Source organism: Mesoplodon bidens, assembly GCF_964165515.1.
Source record: "Mesoplodon bidens genome assembly, chromosome: 3".
Classification (NCBI taxonomy): Eukaryota; Metazoa; Chordata; class Mammalia; order Artiodactyla; family Ziphiidae; genus Mesoplodon; species Mesoplodon bidens.
Window position 1 is genome coordinate 53,215,946 of NC_138178.1, and position 16,051 is coordinate 53,231,996.

Sequence of the window (16,051 nt, forward strand, 5' to 3'; positions counted from 1 at the left end):
TGGGTTGAGGGTAGGAGAGACAGAAACAGGGGATGAATGGGAGAAAATAAAGGGGAAAATGTGTACCCCCCACTCCCACCCATCTCTCTTTCCCTTCTTGGAGAAGGGCCTCTTGTCTGACTGGTTCCCTCTCCCTTCAACACAATTTGATCCAGGTGTGTCTCCCACTCTACCCTAATTCCTGGCAAACCAGTGTTTGGGAACCTGATTTGGGAAGTTGACAGCATAGGCCATGGTTTCATGCAGCAGGATGTCTGTTATTGCCACAGTGTCCTCCCAAGGGACAGTTATGATCTGGGTGTGCCTTGGTGGTAATTTCCCCTGAAGGCAAATGAGCTATGAGGTCTCAGTTACTTCTGAATAGGACCAAGGAACCACAGGTGAAACGGCCACCCAACCCAGGATGTGACTACTTATTGTATGAGTGAGGGAGTGAGTGGGTGGATGGGTAGATGGATGAAGGGTGAATGGTAGATGAGTGGAAAAATAGAAGGATGATGGATTGATAGGTGGATGGATGGATGGACAAGATGATGGATTGTTCTCAGGAGCTCTGCCCGTTCTTCACTATCCTCTAGATGTGGTGGCTTACATCACTTCCTTCTACGCTTGGGGTCCCTCAGAGATGCATCTAGGACTGGATTAAAAAGCAGGTCTCCACTCTGTCATAGACTGTTCTCTCCGTTTGACTTCATAAAATTCAAAGGATTCTACTCCAGACTGGTTCTGTGTGATTAAAGAGCAACAATATTCCCTGCGGCAAAAACTTACAGATTGTTTATACAAAAATCAAAAGGATGACTGAGACTCTGGAAACTGGAGGTCTTCTGACCTAATTATGATTAGTAATAGGAGAGCTTCGTGTTTACCCAACACTTCTTTTCCCTTGGTGCCAGAGTTACTGAGTCTGTCTTCCCTGTTTTCATGTTTTTTCCTGTTATCTCCCTCCAGGGTAGTTAACTAATTTCCCCCTCACTCCTTTCCTGCACCTTCCATTCTGGCTGAACTAAACCATTTGGGTCTGATTTTTCTACTTCTTCTATGAAAGACAGGTTTTAAAATTTCAAACAATAGTTGTGGATTTTTCTATAACTCCTTGCAGTTCTATCAGTTTTTGCTTCATGCATTTTGAAGCTCTATTATGAGGTATACAAATGGTTAAGATTAATATGTCATCTTGATGAATTGACCCCTTTGTCATTATGAAATTACCCTCTTTACCCCTGCTAATATTGTTTCTCTGAAATCTACTTTGTCTGGTGTTAATATAACCACTCCAGTTTTCTTTTGACTGGTGTTAGCATGGTATATTATTTTCTATCCTTTTACGTTTAACCTACTTGTGTTTTTGTATTTAGAGTGGATTTCTTATAGATAGCATATAGTTGGGTCTTGGCTTTTTTGTCCAATATGACTATATTTTAATTTGGATGTTTAGCCCCTTTAAATTTGTTGTGATTTTTACATGGTTAGGTTTAATTCTACCACCTTGCTGTTTGTTTTCTATCTTTCCCATCTATTTTTTGGTTCATTTTTCCATCTTGTTCTAACTGTTTCTGGATTAATTGGATATTTTTCATGATTCCATTTTTATCTCCGTTGTCGACTTATTAGCTATAACTGTTGTGCTACTTTAGTGGTTGCTTTAAGGTTTATAGTATACATCTGTAACTTATCATGGTTTGCCTTCAAGAGATATTATACCACTTCATGTAAAATATGAGAACCTTATAACAGCTATTTCTATTTCTCCCCTCCCAGCCTTTGTGTTATTGTCATCATACATTTACTTCTATGTAATGGCATTGTTATTATTTTTGTTTTGAATAGTCAATTATCTTTTAAAGAGGTTTAACTAAGAAGAAAAAGGTCTTTAAATTACCTATGCAGGGAATCCCCTGGCAGTCCAGTGGTTAGGACTCAGTGCTTCCATTGCAGGGGGCACAGGTTCGATCCCTGGTTGGGGAACTAAGATCCTGCAAGCTGCCAAAAAAAAAAAATTACCTGTGTAGTGTCATTTGTGATGCTCTTTATTCCTTTATGTAGATCCAGATTCCCCTCTGCTATCATTTTCCCTCTGCTTGTCAGACTTCCAATAATATTCGTTATAGAATAAGTCTGCTGGTGGTGAATTCTTTCAGTTTTTGTATATCTGAAAAAATATTTCCCCTAACTTTCTTTATTCCTCTTTTTTTAAAATATCTATTTATTTGGTTGCACTGGGTCTTAGCTGCGGCAGGCGGGCTCCTTTTTTGTGGTATGCGGGTTCCTTAGTTGTGCCATGCGAACTCTTAGCTGCGGCGTGCATGTGAGATCTAGTTCCCTGACCAGGGATCGAACCCGGGCCCCCTGAATTAGGAGCTCGGAGTCTTACCCACTGCGCCACCAGGGAAGTCCCTCTTTTTTCCTCTTATAATTCTTTTTTTAAAAAGATATTGGTTTTTTGGAGCCATTTTATGTTCATATCAAAATTGAGAGGAAGGTACAGAGATTTCCCATATACTCCTTGCCTCCACACATGCATAGCCTCCCCCATTATCAACACCTCTGATCAAATGGTACATTTGTTGCAATTGATGAACCTACACTGACACATCATAATCACCCAAAGCCCACAGTTTACCTTAGGGTTCGCTCATGGAGTTGTACATTGTATGGTTTTGGATAAATGCATGATGACATGTAACCACCATTATAGTATCATACAAAGTATTTTCACTATTCTAAAAACCCTCTGTGCTCTGCCTATTCATCCTTTTCCCCCTTCCCCAGCCTCTGGCAACCTCTGATCTCTTTACCATCTCCATAGTTTTGCCTTTTCCAGGATGTCATGGTTGGAATCATACAGTACATAGCCCCTTCAGACTGGCTTCTTTCACTCAGTAATATTCATGGGGTTTTTTTATGGCTCAATAGCTCATTCTTTTTAGCACTGAATAATAGAACATTGTCTACATGTACCACAGTTTATTCATTTACCTTTTGAAGGGTGTCTTGATTGCTTCCAAGTTCTGACAACTATGAATAAAGCTGCTATAAACATCCATGTGCAAGGTTTTCTGGACATAAGTTTTCAGCTCCTTTGGGTAAATACCAAGAAATAATGATTGCTGGATCATATGGTAAGACTATGTTCAGTTTTGTAAGAAACCATCACACTGTCTTCCAAAGTGCCTGCACCGTTTTTACATTCCCACTGGAATGAGAGTTCCTGGTGCTCCACACCCTTACTAACATTTGGTGTCATCAGCATTGCAGATTTTGGCCATAGTAATAGGTACATAGAGGTATCTCATTGTTTTAATTTGCATTTCCCTGTTGACATGTAATGTGGAGCATCTTTTCAAATGCTTATTTGCCATCTGTATATCTTCTTTGGTGAAGTGTCTGTTAAGATCTTTGGCCCACTTTTTAAATTGGGTTGTTTGTTTTCATATTGTTCAGTTTTAAGGGTTTTTTTTTGTGTGTGTGTGTATTTTGGATAACAGTCTTTTATCAGTTTTGTCTTTTGCAAATATTTTCTCCCTGTCTGTGGCTTGTCTTCTTATTTTCCTGACCATCTTCGTTTTTGAAAGATACTTTCATTGGGTATGGAAGTCTAGTTTGACAGTTGGGTTTTTTTTTTTCTTTTTAGTATTTTAAAGATGTCATTCTACTGTCTTCTAGCTTACTTTGTTTCTGACAAGAAGTCTGTCATCTTTATTTTTGTTTCTCTGGAATAATATGTCTTTTTTTCTCAGCTGCCTTTGATTTTCTCTTTCTCGCTGGCTTTAAGCAATTTGATTATGGTATGCCTTAGTGAAGTTTTCTTCATGTTTTTGTGCTTGGGGTTTATTGAGCTTCTTTGGGTCTGTCAGTTTGTAGTTTTCATCAAATTTAGAACATTTTTGGCTATTACTTCCTCAAATATTTGTGGCCCCCTGCCCATCCCACGCCCCATTTCAGGGACTCCAGTCTCTGAATTACATGTCTGTTAGGGCACTTAAAGTTATCCCACAGTTCACTGATGCCCCAATATTTTTTTAAATCTTTTTTCTAAGTTTAATCTTGAATCGTTTCTATTGCTATATCTTCACATTCACTGTTCTTTTTTTCTGCAATGTATAATCTGCTATTAATATTAACAAGTGCATTTTTCATCTTGGACATCACAGTTTTCATCTCTAAAAGTTCAGTTTGGGTTTATTTTATATCTTTCATGTCTCTACTTATCATATTCAGTCTTTCCTCTAGCTTCTTGAAATATGGAGTATAGTCATAATAACTTAAAAAAATATTATTGTATATGAATTCTATCATTTGTATTCTTTCTGAGTCAGTTTTGATGGATTGATTTTTCTCTGCATTCTGGATTATATTTTCCTGCATTTTTGCATGCCTGGTACTTTTTGTTGGGATGCCAAACATTGTGAATTTTACCTTGTTGGATGTTGAATATTTTTGTATTCATGTAAATATTCTTGAGCTTTGTTCTGGAACGCAGTTAAGTTACTTGGAAACAGTACTGTAGGGGAGCAAAACTTGCCACCCCAAAATGTCTCTTCGGCATGCGGACTGTTTTGAACAAAAACAATCAAGGCCCAAAAGACTCAGGAAGAAATTTTGACCCCTCCCTGAGCTCCCTAAAAAATTTTAGATAAAGGGTCTGCTTCTGGAATAGAGCTATCACCAGAGATCTCTGCAAAGATATGGGCTAGGATGGTGGGGGAAACTCTAGGCAGGGCCTAAAGATCAGAGTTCCATTGTCTCCTCATGGCTTTTCCAAACGGTTGCTTTTCCATCTTCATGTCGATTGCTTTCCTCGCCTTTGAAGTCCCAAACCACTACTCCCAACATCCTCTTTTGTCTTTAGCTGAAGATGGTATTTAACGTGAGGGCTTAGGCCATTTTGGTGAGTTACTCAGCTTTCCTGGGTCTCTCCCATGTATACATGTTATTAAACTTCTATTTAATTTTTCTCCTCTTAATCTGTCTCATGTCAATTTAATTCTTAGACCAGCCAGAAGAACTAGAAGGGTAGAGGAAGATTTCTTCCTCCCCAACAGTTTGATAATTTCATGTCTTATTTTTCACTTTTATTAGGCCGGGCAGGTCAGAGCTGCATTTAATTTACTTTATATATATATATATATATATATATATATATATATATATATATATATATATATATATATTGGTTGCACTGGGTCTTAGTTGCTAGTTGCAGCTCACAGGCTCCTTAGTTGTGGCTCACCAGCTCCTTAGTTGTGGCATGTGAACTCTTAGTTGCAGCATGCATGTGGGATCTAGTTCCCTGACCAGGGATTGCACCTGCATTGGGAGCGTGGCATCTTAACCACTGAGGCATGGGGGAAGTCCCTGCATTTAATTTAGAGTTAATTTTTTTCCCCAAGGCAAGACCCTCCTTGGTACTCTAATCATTGCCTCCTGAAATATGAGATTTTCCACTCTGGCTGCTGGGAGCCGGCATTGTTCTTGGCCCTATGAGCTCTGAGCACTGTTCCCTCAAATCCCTTTGGGTGGTTCTTTCCCTGGTTTCAGCAGGAGTCTTCACATGCCTTGGCTAGCCAGTACTCAAATGAATACTCAAGGGGGACCCTCTGCATATCTTCATAGTTCTCTCTGTGTGCAGCTCTCTCCTCTGCTACTCTGCCCTGTGAGGTCTAGCTGCCATAGCTGCCCTGCACCCCATCTCTGTTCACTAAACACAGGGAGACTCCCAGGCTCCGCCTGGGTTCCCCTCCATATGTCACAGATGAAAACCTTTCTTCAGGCAATCAGCTAGTAGGGCTCACCTCACGTGTTGCCATTGTTTCAAATATTTTATCCAATTTTTTAGTTGTTTTGCATGGGAAGATAAATTCAATCCTTGTTGTGCCATCGTGAATAGAAACAGAAGTCCTGTTTAACTGATGTTAAACATCAGTTAAACAGGACTGATGGGAATGAACAGAGGACCTTCCCATATAGTGGTCCATGGCTGTGAATCCTCAAAGCGGCCCAGCAGGTCTATCCCTTTGGGGGCTCAAGTGCAAACCCACCTGACCTGGGCACTTTTTAGAGGCAAATGTTATATAGCACCCTCAAATTGACGGCCAAACATGGTGCCTGGAACAACAACAAAAAAAGGAGTGAAAATCAGTTGATATTTAACAAGACAGGCCTACTCCTGTAAGACTAGACTGGTCTATATCCTTCCCCAAGACAAAAGTGGGGCATAACCTGGAATTGACAGTACCCCAAAAAGCTATCAGTGGTGAATCCCTAGACCCTTAGTAGAATAATATCCCACACTGTAGTATCCTAATGGTTTAGCCCACAGTCTATTCCCCTTTGTTAGGCCATCTCTTTTTATCCTATTCTATTGGCAACAATCAAAGAGAATCATGGACCTTTTACTTTGATATTCCGATAGCCCCTAATCAAACTCATTCTCTAGAGCCTGATACTCGGGGTGAGGTCCACGGAGTAGCAGCAGCACCTAAAAGCTTACACATACAGAATTTCAGGTCCCAACCTAGACTTACCAGATCAGAATCTACACTATAACAAGATCTCCAGGGGATTTGTATGCACATTAAAGTCTGAGACGCTCTGCTCTAGAGGAAGGATTCTGAGGGTCTGTCTGTGATGAAGTCCATCTGGTACAAAACCTTTTCAGTATGAGGCTGTCTCCCCAGTGCATCCTTATCCTCAATCTTGACCTCAGCTACAGGGACCTGATCCAACCCCTGGTAAACTTGAAGACGTGTAGCCCTGTCTTCCAAGAACTGTAACCTAAGAACTCTGCCTCTAGGTATTTATCTTAAAACCTCCACAGCATGTACAAAAGGAGACTGGTATAAGAAGGTCCAGTGCAACCTAGTTTGCAGTAACAAAAGATAGCAAACAACTTGGATGTCCGTTAACAGGCGAATGGATACATGCATTGAGATACATTCATTGTCTTAGTTTGGGTTCCCCCAAAAGCAGACCCTAAGACAGGATACAAGTAGTTATGTGGGAGGTGATCCCAAATGTGTAACAGAAGAACAGAGGTGTGTTCTTGTGGGGTACATGGGCACACTGCCCAGAGCCCCCTGCAAGGGAGGCCTTGCTGTCCAGCTGCTGGGGTCGGGGCTTCCAGCTGTCAGCTGCTTCAGGGTCTGCCTCAGCAGCCCAAGGTCACACTCTCCCCAGGGCAGCCCACAGCCAGGGACTGAGTGAGGCAGAGGTATTGAGAACCAGCCCTTTGGGTCTTCCATGGGACACTCTGCAAGCCACCACGCCCTCTGGGGTTCCCTGCAGGTTGGCTGAGGCTTCATCAGGCCCTCATCGCAGTTCTGTTTCTCCCTCTGCCTGATCCTGCTTCCTCCCCACTTCCTTTTGCAGATGTTGATGCCTAATAAACACCTTGTGCCCCAAGTTCTGGCTCAGCATCAGCTTCTGGAGAAGATGGCCTGAGACACTTATCAAAGTAGTTACTGCTGTGGGCAACCACCCAGAGCTGAATCGCACATGGCAACTCCAGGAGACAGTGCAGAGCATGTGCCTCAGAGCGCTCCTGCCTGAGGAGTGAGGGAGCGCAGGAATTGATCTACCAGCGCCCCTCAGACATGGGTGAGGGCTGCTCCTGGGGGCTGTTAAATCCAAGCCCTCTGGACCTCCCCAAGTGGCAGCAGCCCGGGAAAGCCCTCAGGTGATGATGAGTGGGGTGATGGCCACAGAGAGCCAGGCCTGTGGTCAGGGAGATGGAGAGCATGGAGAGGATGTAGGTGGTTGAGGCACTGACAGGGATGCTACATTCACACACAGGAATATTAAACAGCAGTGAAAAATGAATGAACTATTTGTATCAATGTGGATAATTCTCACAAAAATTATATTGAGCAAAACAAGCAAGTTGGGCTTCCCTGGTGGCTCAGTGGTTGAGAGTCCGCCTGCCGATGCAAGGGACACAGGTTCGTGCCCTGGTCCGGGAAGATCCCACATGCCACGGAACGGCTAGGCCCATGAGCCATGGCCACTGCGCCTGCGCGTCTGGAGCCTGTGCTCTGCAACGGGAGAGGCCACAACAGTGAGAGGCCTGCATACAGCAAAAAAAACAAAAAACAAAACAAAACAAAAAAGCAAGTTACAGAAATTTATAGAAAAATTTAAAACGTACAAGGCAATAGCAAATTGTTTTTTGAGAGCTATATATACATAGTAAAAGTTGAAAAAGATGATGAACGGTCAATTCAGGAGAGTCATGACCACCGACAGGGAGGGAAGGAGAGATGGGATTAGGGAGGTGTATACTGGACGTCTTAAAATAAAGCTGTATTTTAAGTGTCTTCTTTTTATACTGGGTAGTAGGTACACACATGACCATTACTTTATATTCTAATTTTTTGTATGTCTGAAAATTTTTCAAATTAAAAAATGTTAATAACCAAAGTTAAATTTAATTAAAAGAATCCAAATGATCTGAAAGAAAGAGGTACTAGCTATTGTGAAGGAAAGGACTTTCTTTGCTTGGTTTATAACTAAAAATAGCATTAAGGATCTTTTTAAATTAAAAAATTCATCTATGAAATGAGCACAAGAAAATGTAATAGGTGGGACTTCCTGGGTGGCGCAGTGGTTAAGAATCCACCTGCCAATGTAGGGGACACGGGTTCAAGCCCTGGTCTGGGAAGATCCCACATGCCGCGGAGCAACTAAGCCCGTGCGCCACAACTACTGAAGCCTGAGCTCTAGAGCCCACGAGCCACAACTACTGAGCCTGCATGCCACAACTAGTGAAGCCCGTTCACCTAGAGCCCATGCTCCGCAACAAGAGAAGCCACTGCCATGAGAAGCCCGCGCACCACAATGAAGAGTAGCCCCCGCTCGCCACAACTAGAGAAAGCCCACACGCAGCAACAAAGACCCAGTGCAGCCAAATATATAAATAAAATTAATTAATTAATTATTTTTAAATTTTAAATTTTTATTTTTATTTTTTGCAGTACGTGGGCCTCTCACTGCTGTGGCCTCTCCCGTTGTGGAGCACAGGCTCCGGACGCGCAGGCTCAGCAGCCATGGCTCACGGGCCCAGCCGCTCCGCGGCATGTGGGATCTTCCCGGACCGGGGCACGAACCCGTGTCCCCTGCATTGGCAGGCGGACTCTCAACCACTGCACCACCAGGGAAGCCCAAATTAATTAATTTTTTAAAAAAGAAAATGTAATAAGAACTACCTTTGGAGAATAGAAATACTTTCAACTTCACACCTTCTTTATTGCTTGAACTTTTTTTTTTAAACATGAGCAGAAATTGCTTAAAAAAAAATAAAAGGACCTATGATTCTACCAATCTAACAACACTATTTTCATTTTCATTAATTCCTTTTCAGACTTTGCTCACACACATATATACTGTGCTTAGTCACAATCATATTGCACATATATTTTATAGTCTACTATTTTCACTAATCATGTGCGATAATATCCGTAAATGTTTCTCCATTTCTATATAGACTATAAATAGTCATCATTTTAACGGCTGCATAATGTTCAGTTGTGTTGATGCATAGTGGTCCACAGCAGTTCCTTATTTTAGACATTGATGTTGCTTCTAAATTTTAGATATTGAAATAACTTCATGATAAATATACTCGTGGAGGTTTTTGTTTATGTTAAATATAAACTTAGCAGAATACCAGGGGTGCAATTACTAAGTCAGGGGCGTGACCATCCACGTGGCCTTTGCCATGTAACCCGTAGAGCTGTCCCTTTGTCAATAGCTATTTACTTAAAGCCCTGGGTCCTCCCAAATGCCTAGGAATCTTCATTTTAGAAATAATCTATTTTGGGCTTGTTTTTGTTTTACTGGGTTGTGGGGAGGCTAAAGAAGGCAGCTGGGAGGAGATGGGCCAACCCCAGTTTGCCCAAAGAAATGTCTATTTTCTAAGTGGCACAAAGAATTTAGGAGTAAGACAGACAACTCCTTTCTTTCTTTCTTTTTTTTAAAATATTTATTTATTTGGTTGCGCCGGGTGGTAGCAGGCAGGCTCCTTAGTTTCGACAGGCAGGCTCCACAGTTGCAGCACGTGGGCTTTTTAGTTGTGGCATGCGAACTTTTAGTTGTGACATGCATGGGGGAATCTAGTTCCCTGACCAGGGATTGAACCTGGGCCCTCTACATTAGGAGCACAGCATCTTATCCACTGCACCACCAGGGAAGTTCCCAAGGCAAACCTCATTTCTAATCTTGACTGCTAGTGGCATGGTGTGTGACCTTAGCAAAGTGGCTGGCCCTCTGTAAGACTCAGTTTCTTCTCTGAAATAGAGGTATCAACTGTATCTACCTCTCAGGTCTGCTCTGAGGATGAGGTGAGAAAATGCACTGCAGTGCTGGACGTAGTCCTTGGCCCATAGTGAGTGCTCTGAGGATATGAGCTGATTTTAAGATCAGCAAAAAATGTTCCTCCCAAGACCGCACCTCAAGGGCACAGAGCCCAGCCCTGATGAGGCAAAGGCTGCCGAAGCTGGACCCATAAAGCTTCCTGGTAGCAAAGTAGGTTCCTGGATGAGGGGCTGATATTTTCAGTGGCTCTGATGCTGGTGAAAATTAAGTGATTGAAGGAAGCCAGGGGGCAGGGGTAGAATGCAAAGAATCTTCTCTGGACCTGTGAGTCTGTATTATCTGTTTTAGCCCCAAATGAGAAGAAGGCGGTGTGCATTGAGCAACTATTACGTGCCAGGTGTTTTACATGCACTTTCTCCCCCAGGTCTCCCTGCAGTGATGAGGAGAACTTAGAGTCTTCTAGGTGACCTGGGCTTGATCCTAGCCCTGACCCAAAAGCTGGGGAACAGCACTGAACTATATGTAATGTTTCCTAATGTGTAAAATGGGGGTGATTATCATGATGGGAAGATACCATTTCTGTAAAGCGCCTGGCACATAAGCACACAGTGGTAGCTATAATCGGAAACTTGCCCCCGGTCGCACAGCTAGAAAGTGGCAGTGCTGGCATTGGGGCCGGGTCTCCTGCCTCCAAAGCCCACAGTCTGTCACCACATCACATTTTATCTCTTTGCAAATACTGTGTGATACAAAATACTCGAGAAATACTTTTACGGTGATTCAAATATAGGATTCTTCTGGGCTTTTTGTATTCTGTTCAGAGTGTTCTATAATCATGAAATTCATCTCTCCAGTCACTTCTGAAAGTTTCCTTTCTTATACAAGAGCTTAAAAAGGATGGAGTCCCCAAAATGTAGGAAAACTTCCTTGAGATCAGAGCAGCCAGCCAGGAACAGAAATGCAGCCACCTGGAACTCTCTCCGCCTCTTCCTGGAATTAAGAGACATTCACAAGAGGGAAAGCAAGTTCAGAGAAAAGGGAAACTTCATTTTAGAGGCTTGGGGATGTTCACTACACCTTACTGAACCTGTTTGGCTAATAGAGAAGGAAACTGAGGCCCAGTCAGTCACGTTGGTCATAACTACTCCATGCTTTTGTGTCTGAAACAAAATTACTAACCACGCTTGGGTTTCTGGTAAACCATGTTTAAGGTTTGGCATCAATATGAGAGATTATGTATAAGAACGTCTCTTGGTCGTGCAGTTAAATTACCACCTTTCTAAAGTAATCCTTGCCTGGACTACATTGTGGCTGGAGCAGTCCATTGCATGTGAAATGCCCATGGGCTCCACAGGCGTGCAGAGGTCTGAGTTAGGGGAAAGATGTGCCACTTGTCAAGATGCAAGGGAACTTCATGTATTTCATCCTTCTGGTACCAGACTCAATACAGGGTCAAATAACTCCTCTTTTCTGTGGTCCCCATGTGAGGGGCTTGATTCATCATACTAGGTGTTTTTTTAGCCTGTTGGACCAGAGTAGGGGCTGCTTAGGAGAGGAAGTCAAGGCTTAAAGAACTGGCTCTGCCCATAGTAGGTACCTGATCTAGAAGATGGGTGTAGTAATATTTACATCCAGTCCTATGGCTTTTATACAGTCTATAGGCTGATGCCTCCCAAATTTGAATCTCCAATCCCAGCTTCTGCCCTGAGCTCTAGATTTGTTTATATGACTGTCTCCTGGACCTCTGTTCTTGGACGTCCAATAATCAACAGACTTCAAACAGAACTTTCCATTCCCCGCCCCTCCAAGCCTGCTGCCCCCGCCTGCCCCGTCTGCCTCTTCTCTGTAACACCATCAGTTTTCACCCACCTGCTCAGACCAAAGACCCAGGAGTGCTGACTTCTCTTCCTTTCCGTTCCACACTTAATCCATCAGCTAATTCTGCCAGCTTTCCCTGCAAAATACATGTAGAACCTGACCATTTCTCACCACATCTACTATTTCCACCTTGTCCCAGCATCTTTTGCCAGAACCTATGAATCCCTGTATCCAAATAATGTTTTTAAATAAAATAAAATACTGAGGATTACAAAGGAAACCAATCATATTGAAATACAGTTATCAAAATATTGTAAAGAATAAACTTATGATATATTAATAGATATGCTTTATTATTACCACATGAAATGAAAAGATCTAGTGGCAAGTCTAATAACTATTATAATTCCAAGGTAGTGTTGAATATAGACAATGTTTCTAGACCTGCAGTAACTGTATATAATGTGATATAAAAACATCTGTGGGGCTTCCCTGGTGGTGCAGTGGTTGGGGGTCCGCCTGCTGGTGCGGGGGACGCGGGTTCGTGCCCTGGTCCGGGAGGATCCCACGTGCTGCGGAGCGGCTGGGCCCGTGGGCCATGGCCGCTGAGGCTGTGCGTCCGGAGCCTGTGCTCTGTGACGGGAGGGGCCGCAGCAATGAGAGGCCACCGTACCGCAAAAAAAAAAAAAAAAAAAAACATCTGTGATTTCTAGTGGTGTCAAAGTCACAGCAATGCTCGTATTGTGATTTGTTGCTTACATTGATCATTGAAGGAAAGGATAAATTTAGTTAGAGAATAAAGATATAATAAAGATAAAGATATAATAAAAGATAATATAAATATAAATATATAATAAAAATAAAGATATATATACATATATATGTGTGTGTATGTATATATATATACATACACGTATATATATACATATATATATATACACATACACGTATATATATACATACATACATACATATATATATATATATATATATATACACTATCCCCCCTCTTCCCCACTCCCATCCAAGTGCATGAACTCCCTGAATTCCGGATGGGAACATCTGATCAAGTCTACACTGCCAGCGTCTCTGGCTTGGAGTTTTGCAGGAGCCTCCAGGCTCCAACCTGGCCACCCTCTGTCTCCTGCAGTCTACACAGCCGTCCCAGGGATCCCTTCCCTGTGTGTCATATTAGATCACTGCCCAGCTTCAAACACTCCGACAGTGTCCTGCCACCAAAAATAAAACCCGAAGTTCTCACCACAGCCAGCGTGGCCCTGCGTGATCCAGGCCCTGGCTATCTCTCTTCTCCGAGAACAGGGCACCAGGCCGGAGGAAGGCCTGTGGGTGCCGAGCCCACCTCCTTGGAAGGCATCAATGAATCCGCTCTCACAGCACACTCCCGGGGCTCAGCTCCCACCCCAGACTGAGGACCCCCTCCCACGGCCCACAGTGCCCCCCACGAGAGGCGTGTTGGGAAACTAGCTTAGTCCATTTGGGCAGCTATAACAGGATACCACAGCCTGGGTGGCTTCTAAACTATAGAATCTTATTTCTCAAAAGTTCTGGAGGCTGGAGGTCCAAGATCAAGGTGCCAGCATGGTCGTGATCTGGTGAGGGCCCTCCTCCTGTTCATGGCCGGCAATTTCTCACGTGTCCTTGCATGGAGGAAGGGGCAAGCAAGATCTCTGGAGCATAAGCTCAACTGCGAGGGCTCTACCCTCATGACCTAATGACCTCCCAAAGGCCCCACCCCCTAATACCATCACCTTAGGGGTTGGAACATCAACATGTGAATTTTAGGGAGACGTAGACATTCAGACCATAGCAGGTACTACTGCCCATAAGCAGCAGTGTTCTGCAGCTCCTCCCGTAACTGGCTCTGGAATGGGCTTGGAAGGCCGTTCTGGTCTTGGCCCGGTTCTGGGCCTTGTTCTCTCCCGGTCTGACTCACCTGATCTCTCAACTTTAAGTCTCTGCAGAGCCCTGACCACCTCCAACTCCCTCCACCCGTCATGCTGCCTGGGCCCAGGTCTCCTAGGGAGCCGCCTGAAGGGCCAGCCTGTCGGCCACAGGAGAAACCAGCCCTCCCCTTTAATGGCCTCCTACATCTTGAAGCAAATAAAGGCAATGATCTAGCCCAAGTCCCAGCCTGATTCACCAGGTTCGGTTCCCAGTTGTTGAAATTTCCTTTCCGGGGCTCTCAGGAACCAGGGCTGTATGGAGTGGTTGGATGGGGCTGGCCCTGGGCCGTGTGGAGTCATAGATCAGGATCTGGGGTGAAGCTGGGCGTCTTCAAACAGGGCCGGGCTGAGAGGTAGACACTAGGCCAAACAACAGGCCTGCCCCAGCTCAGGCCACCTTAACATAAAAAGGTGAGAGTACCCGACAGAGGCCACAGACCATATACCTCAGCATTTGAAAGTGATAAATCAAGCTAACAAAACGTGAATTAAGATATGTTCTGTCCTCCTACCTTGACACATACACCTTCATAACAAGAAGGAAAGCCAGGCTCAGATTTAGGCTGTTTACCCTCCTCAATGTTTGAAGTCCACATAGGGCAGTACGGCCCCCAGCCCCCAACCTGTAGGTCCCCCTGCCCTGCTTTCCTTCCACTGCCAGCTCTGTCTCACACCATGTGGGGGGGCCTTAGGTGAATGCACCTCCACACCCCGCCCTGCACACACACAGCACCCTCGCCCCCGCCAACACAAGCCGCTGCCCTTGGCCCCCTCCCAGCCAGAGGTAAGCGCAGCTGCTGTGCAATCTGAAAAACAGGTCATGCAGTCCCTGCAGTTGCACTTGGAGACCCTTGGGCAGGGAATTTGGGAGTTCCTGGTACCCTGAGGATGGTCTAGTAGGGAGGTGCAGTTTCCGGGGGGGCATAGCCAATTGGCCCCATGAACTTCTCAGCCCATGGGAAGGGGGAGGACCAGAGCAGTCCCATAAAGTGTAAGGCCCAGGATGAGTGCCCTCTTCCCCTGGTCTAAGGGCAGTCCATCCCTGAGCCCACAGCTGAGCAGGCAGACCTGGGAGGGTACTGGAGAATGGAGCCTAGAGAGCTTGCCCCAGGCAGGGAAAGGGATGTGAAAATCTGTTCAGAGGGTGCTAGGGACAGAGCTGCTAAAGCTTCAGAGGCAAATCCAGCTCATTTTTGGCTGTTTCCAAAAACCTGCCCTTAAAGATTTTGCTCTCATTGAGGATCTAAAAAAGAATCCCCTGCAAATATTGGATTGGCCAAAAAGTTCTTACAGAAAAACCCAAACGGGATGTATGTGTATGTATAGCTGATTCACTTTGTTATACAGCAGAAAGCAACCACACCATTGTAAAGCAATTATACTCCAATAAAGATGTTTAAAAAAAAAAAAAAGAAAAACCCAAACAAACTTTGGGCCAACCTAATAGTTTCAGAACATTCTGTTGTAAAAATTCTAGTATGTTGGTGAAAAATAAGTTTTGTTGCTTGATGATTTCACCTTTCATAAAATATTCTATCCATCCAATTTAAAAATCAGAGCAGGGTATTTAAAACTTTCAATAAACACAGGCAAGAACAATGAACCTCGAACTGTTGTTGTTAATCTTTTTTTAAATTGAAGTATTGTTGATTTACAATGTTTCAGGTGTACAGCAAAGTGATCCAGTTATATATATATATATATATATATATATATACTTTTTCATTATGGTTTATTACAGGATATTGAATATAGTTCCCTATGCTATACAGTAGGTCCTTGTTGTTTATCTATTTTATATGTAGTAGTGTGTATCTGTTAACCCCAGATTCCTAATTTATCCCTCCCCGCCCTTTCCCCTTTGGTAAGCGTAAGTTTGTTTTCTATGTCTGTGAGTCTATTTCGGCATTGACGTTAACCTTGTTTTTAAATTATGACCAGTTCAAGGGAAAAATACC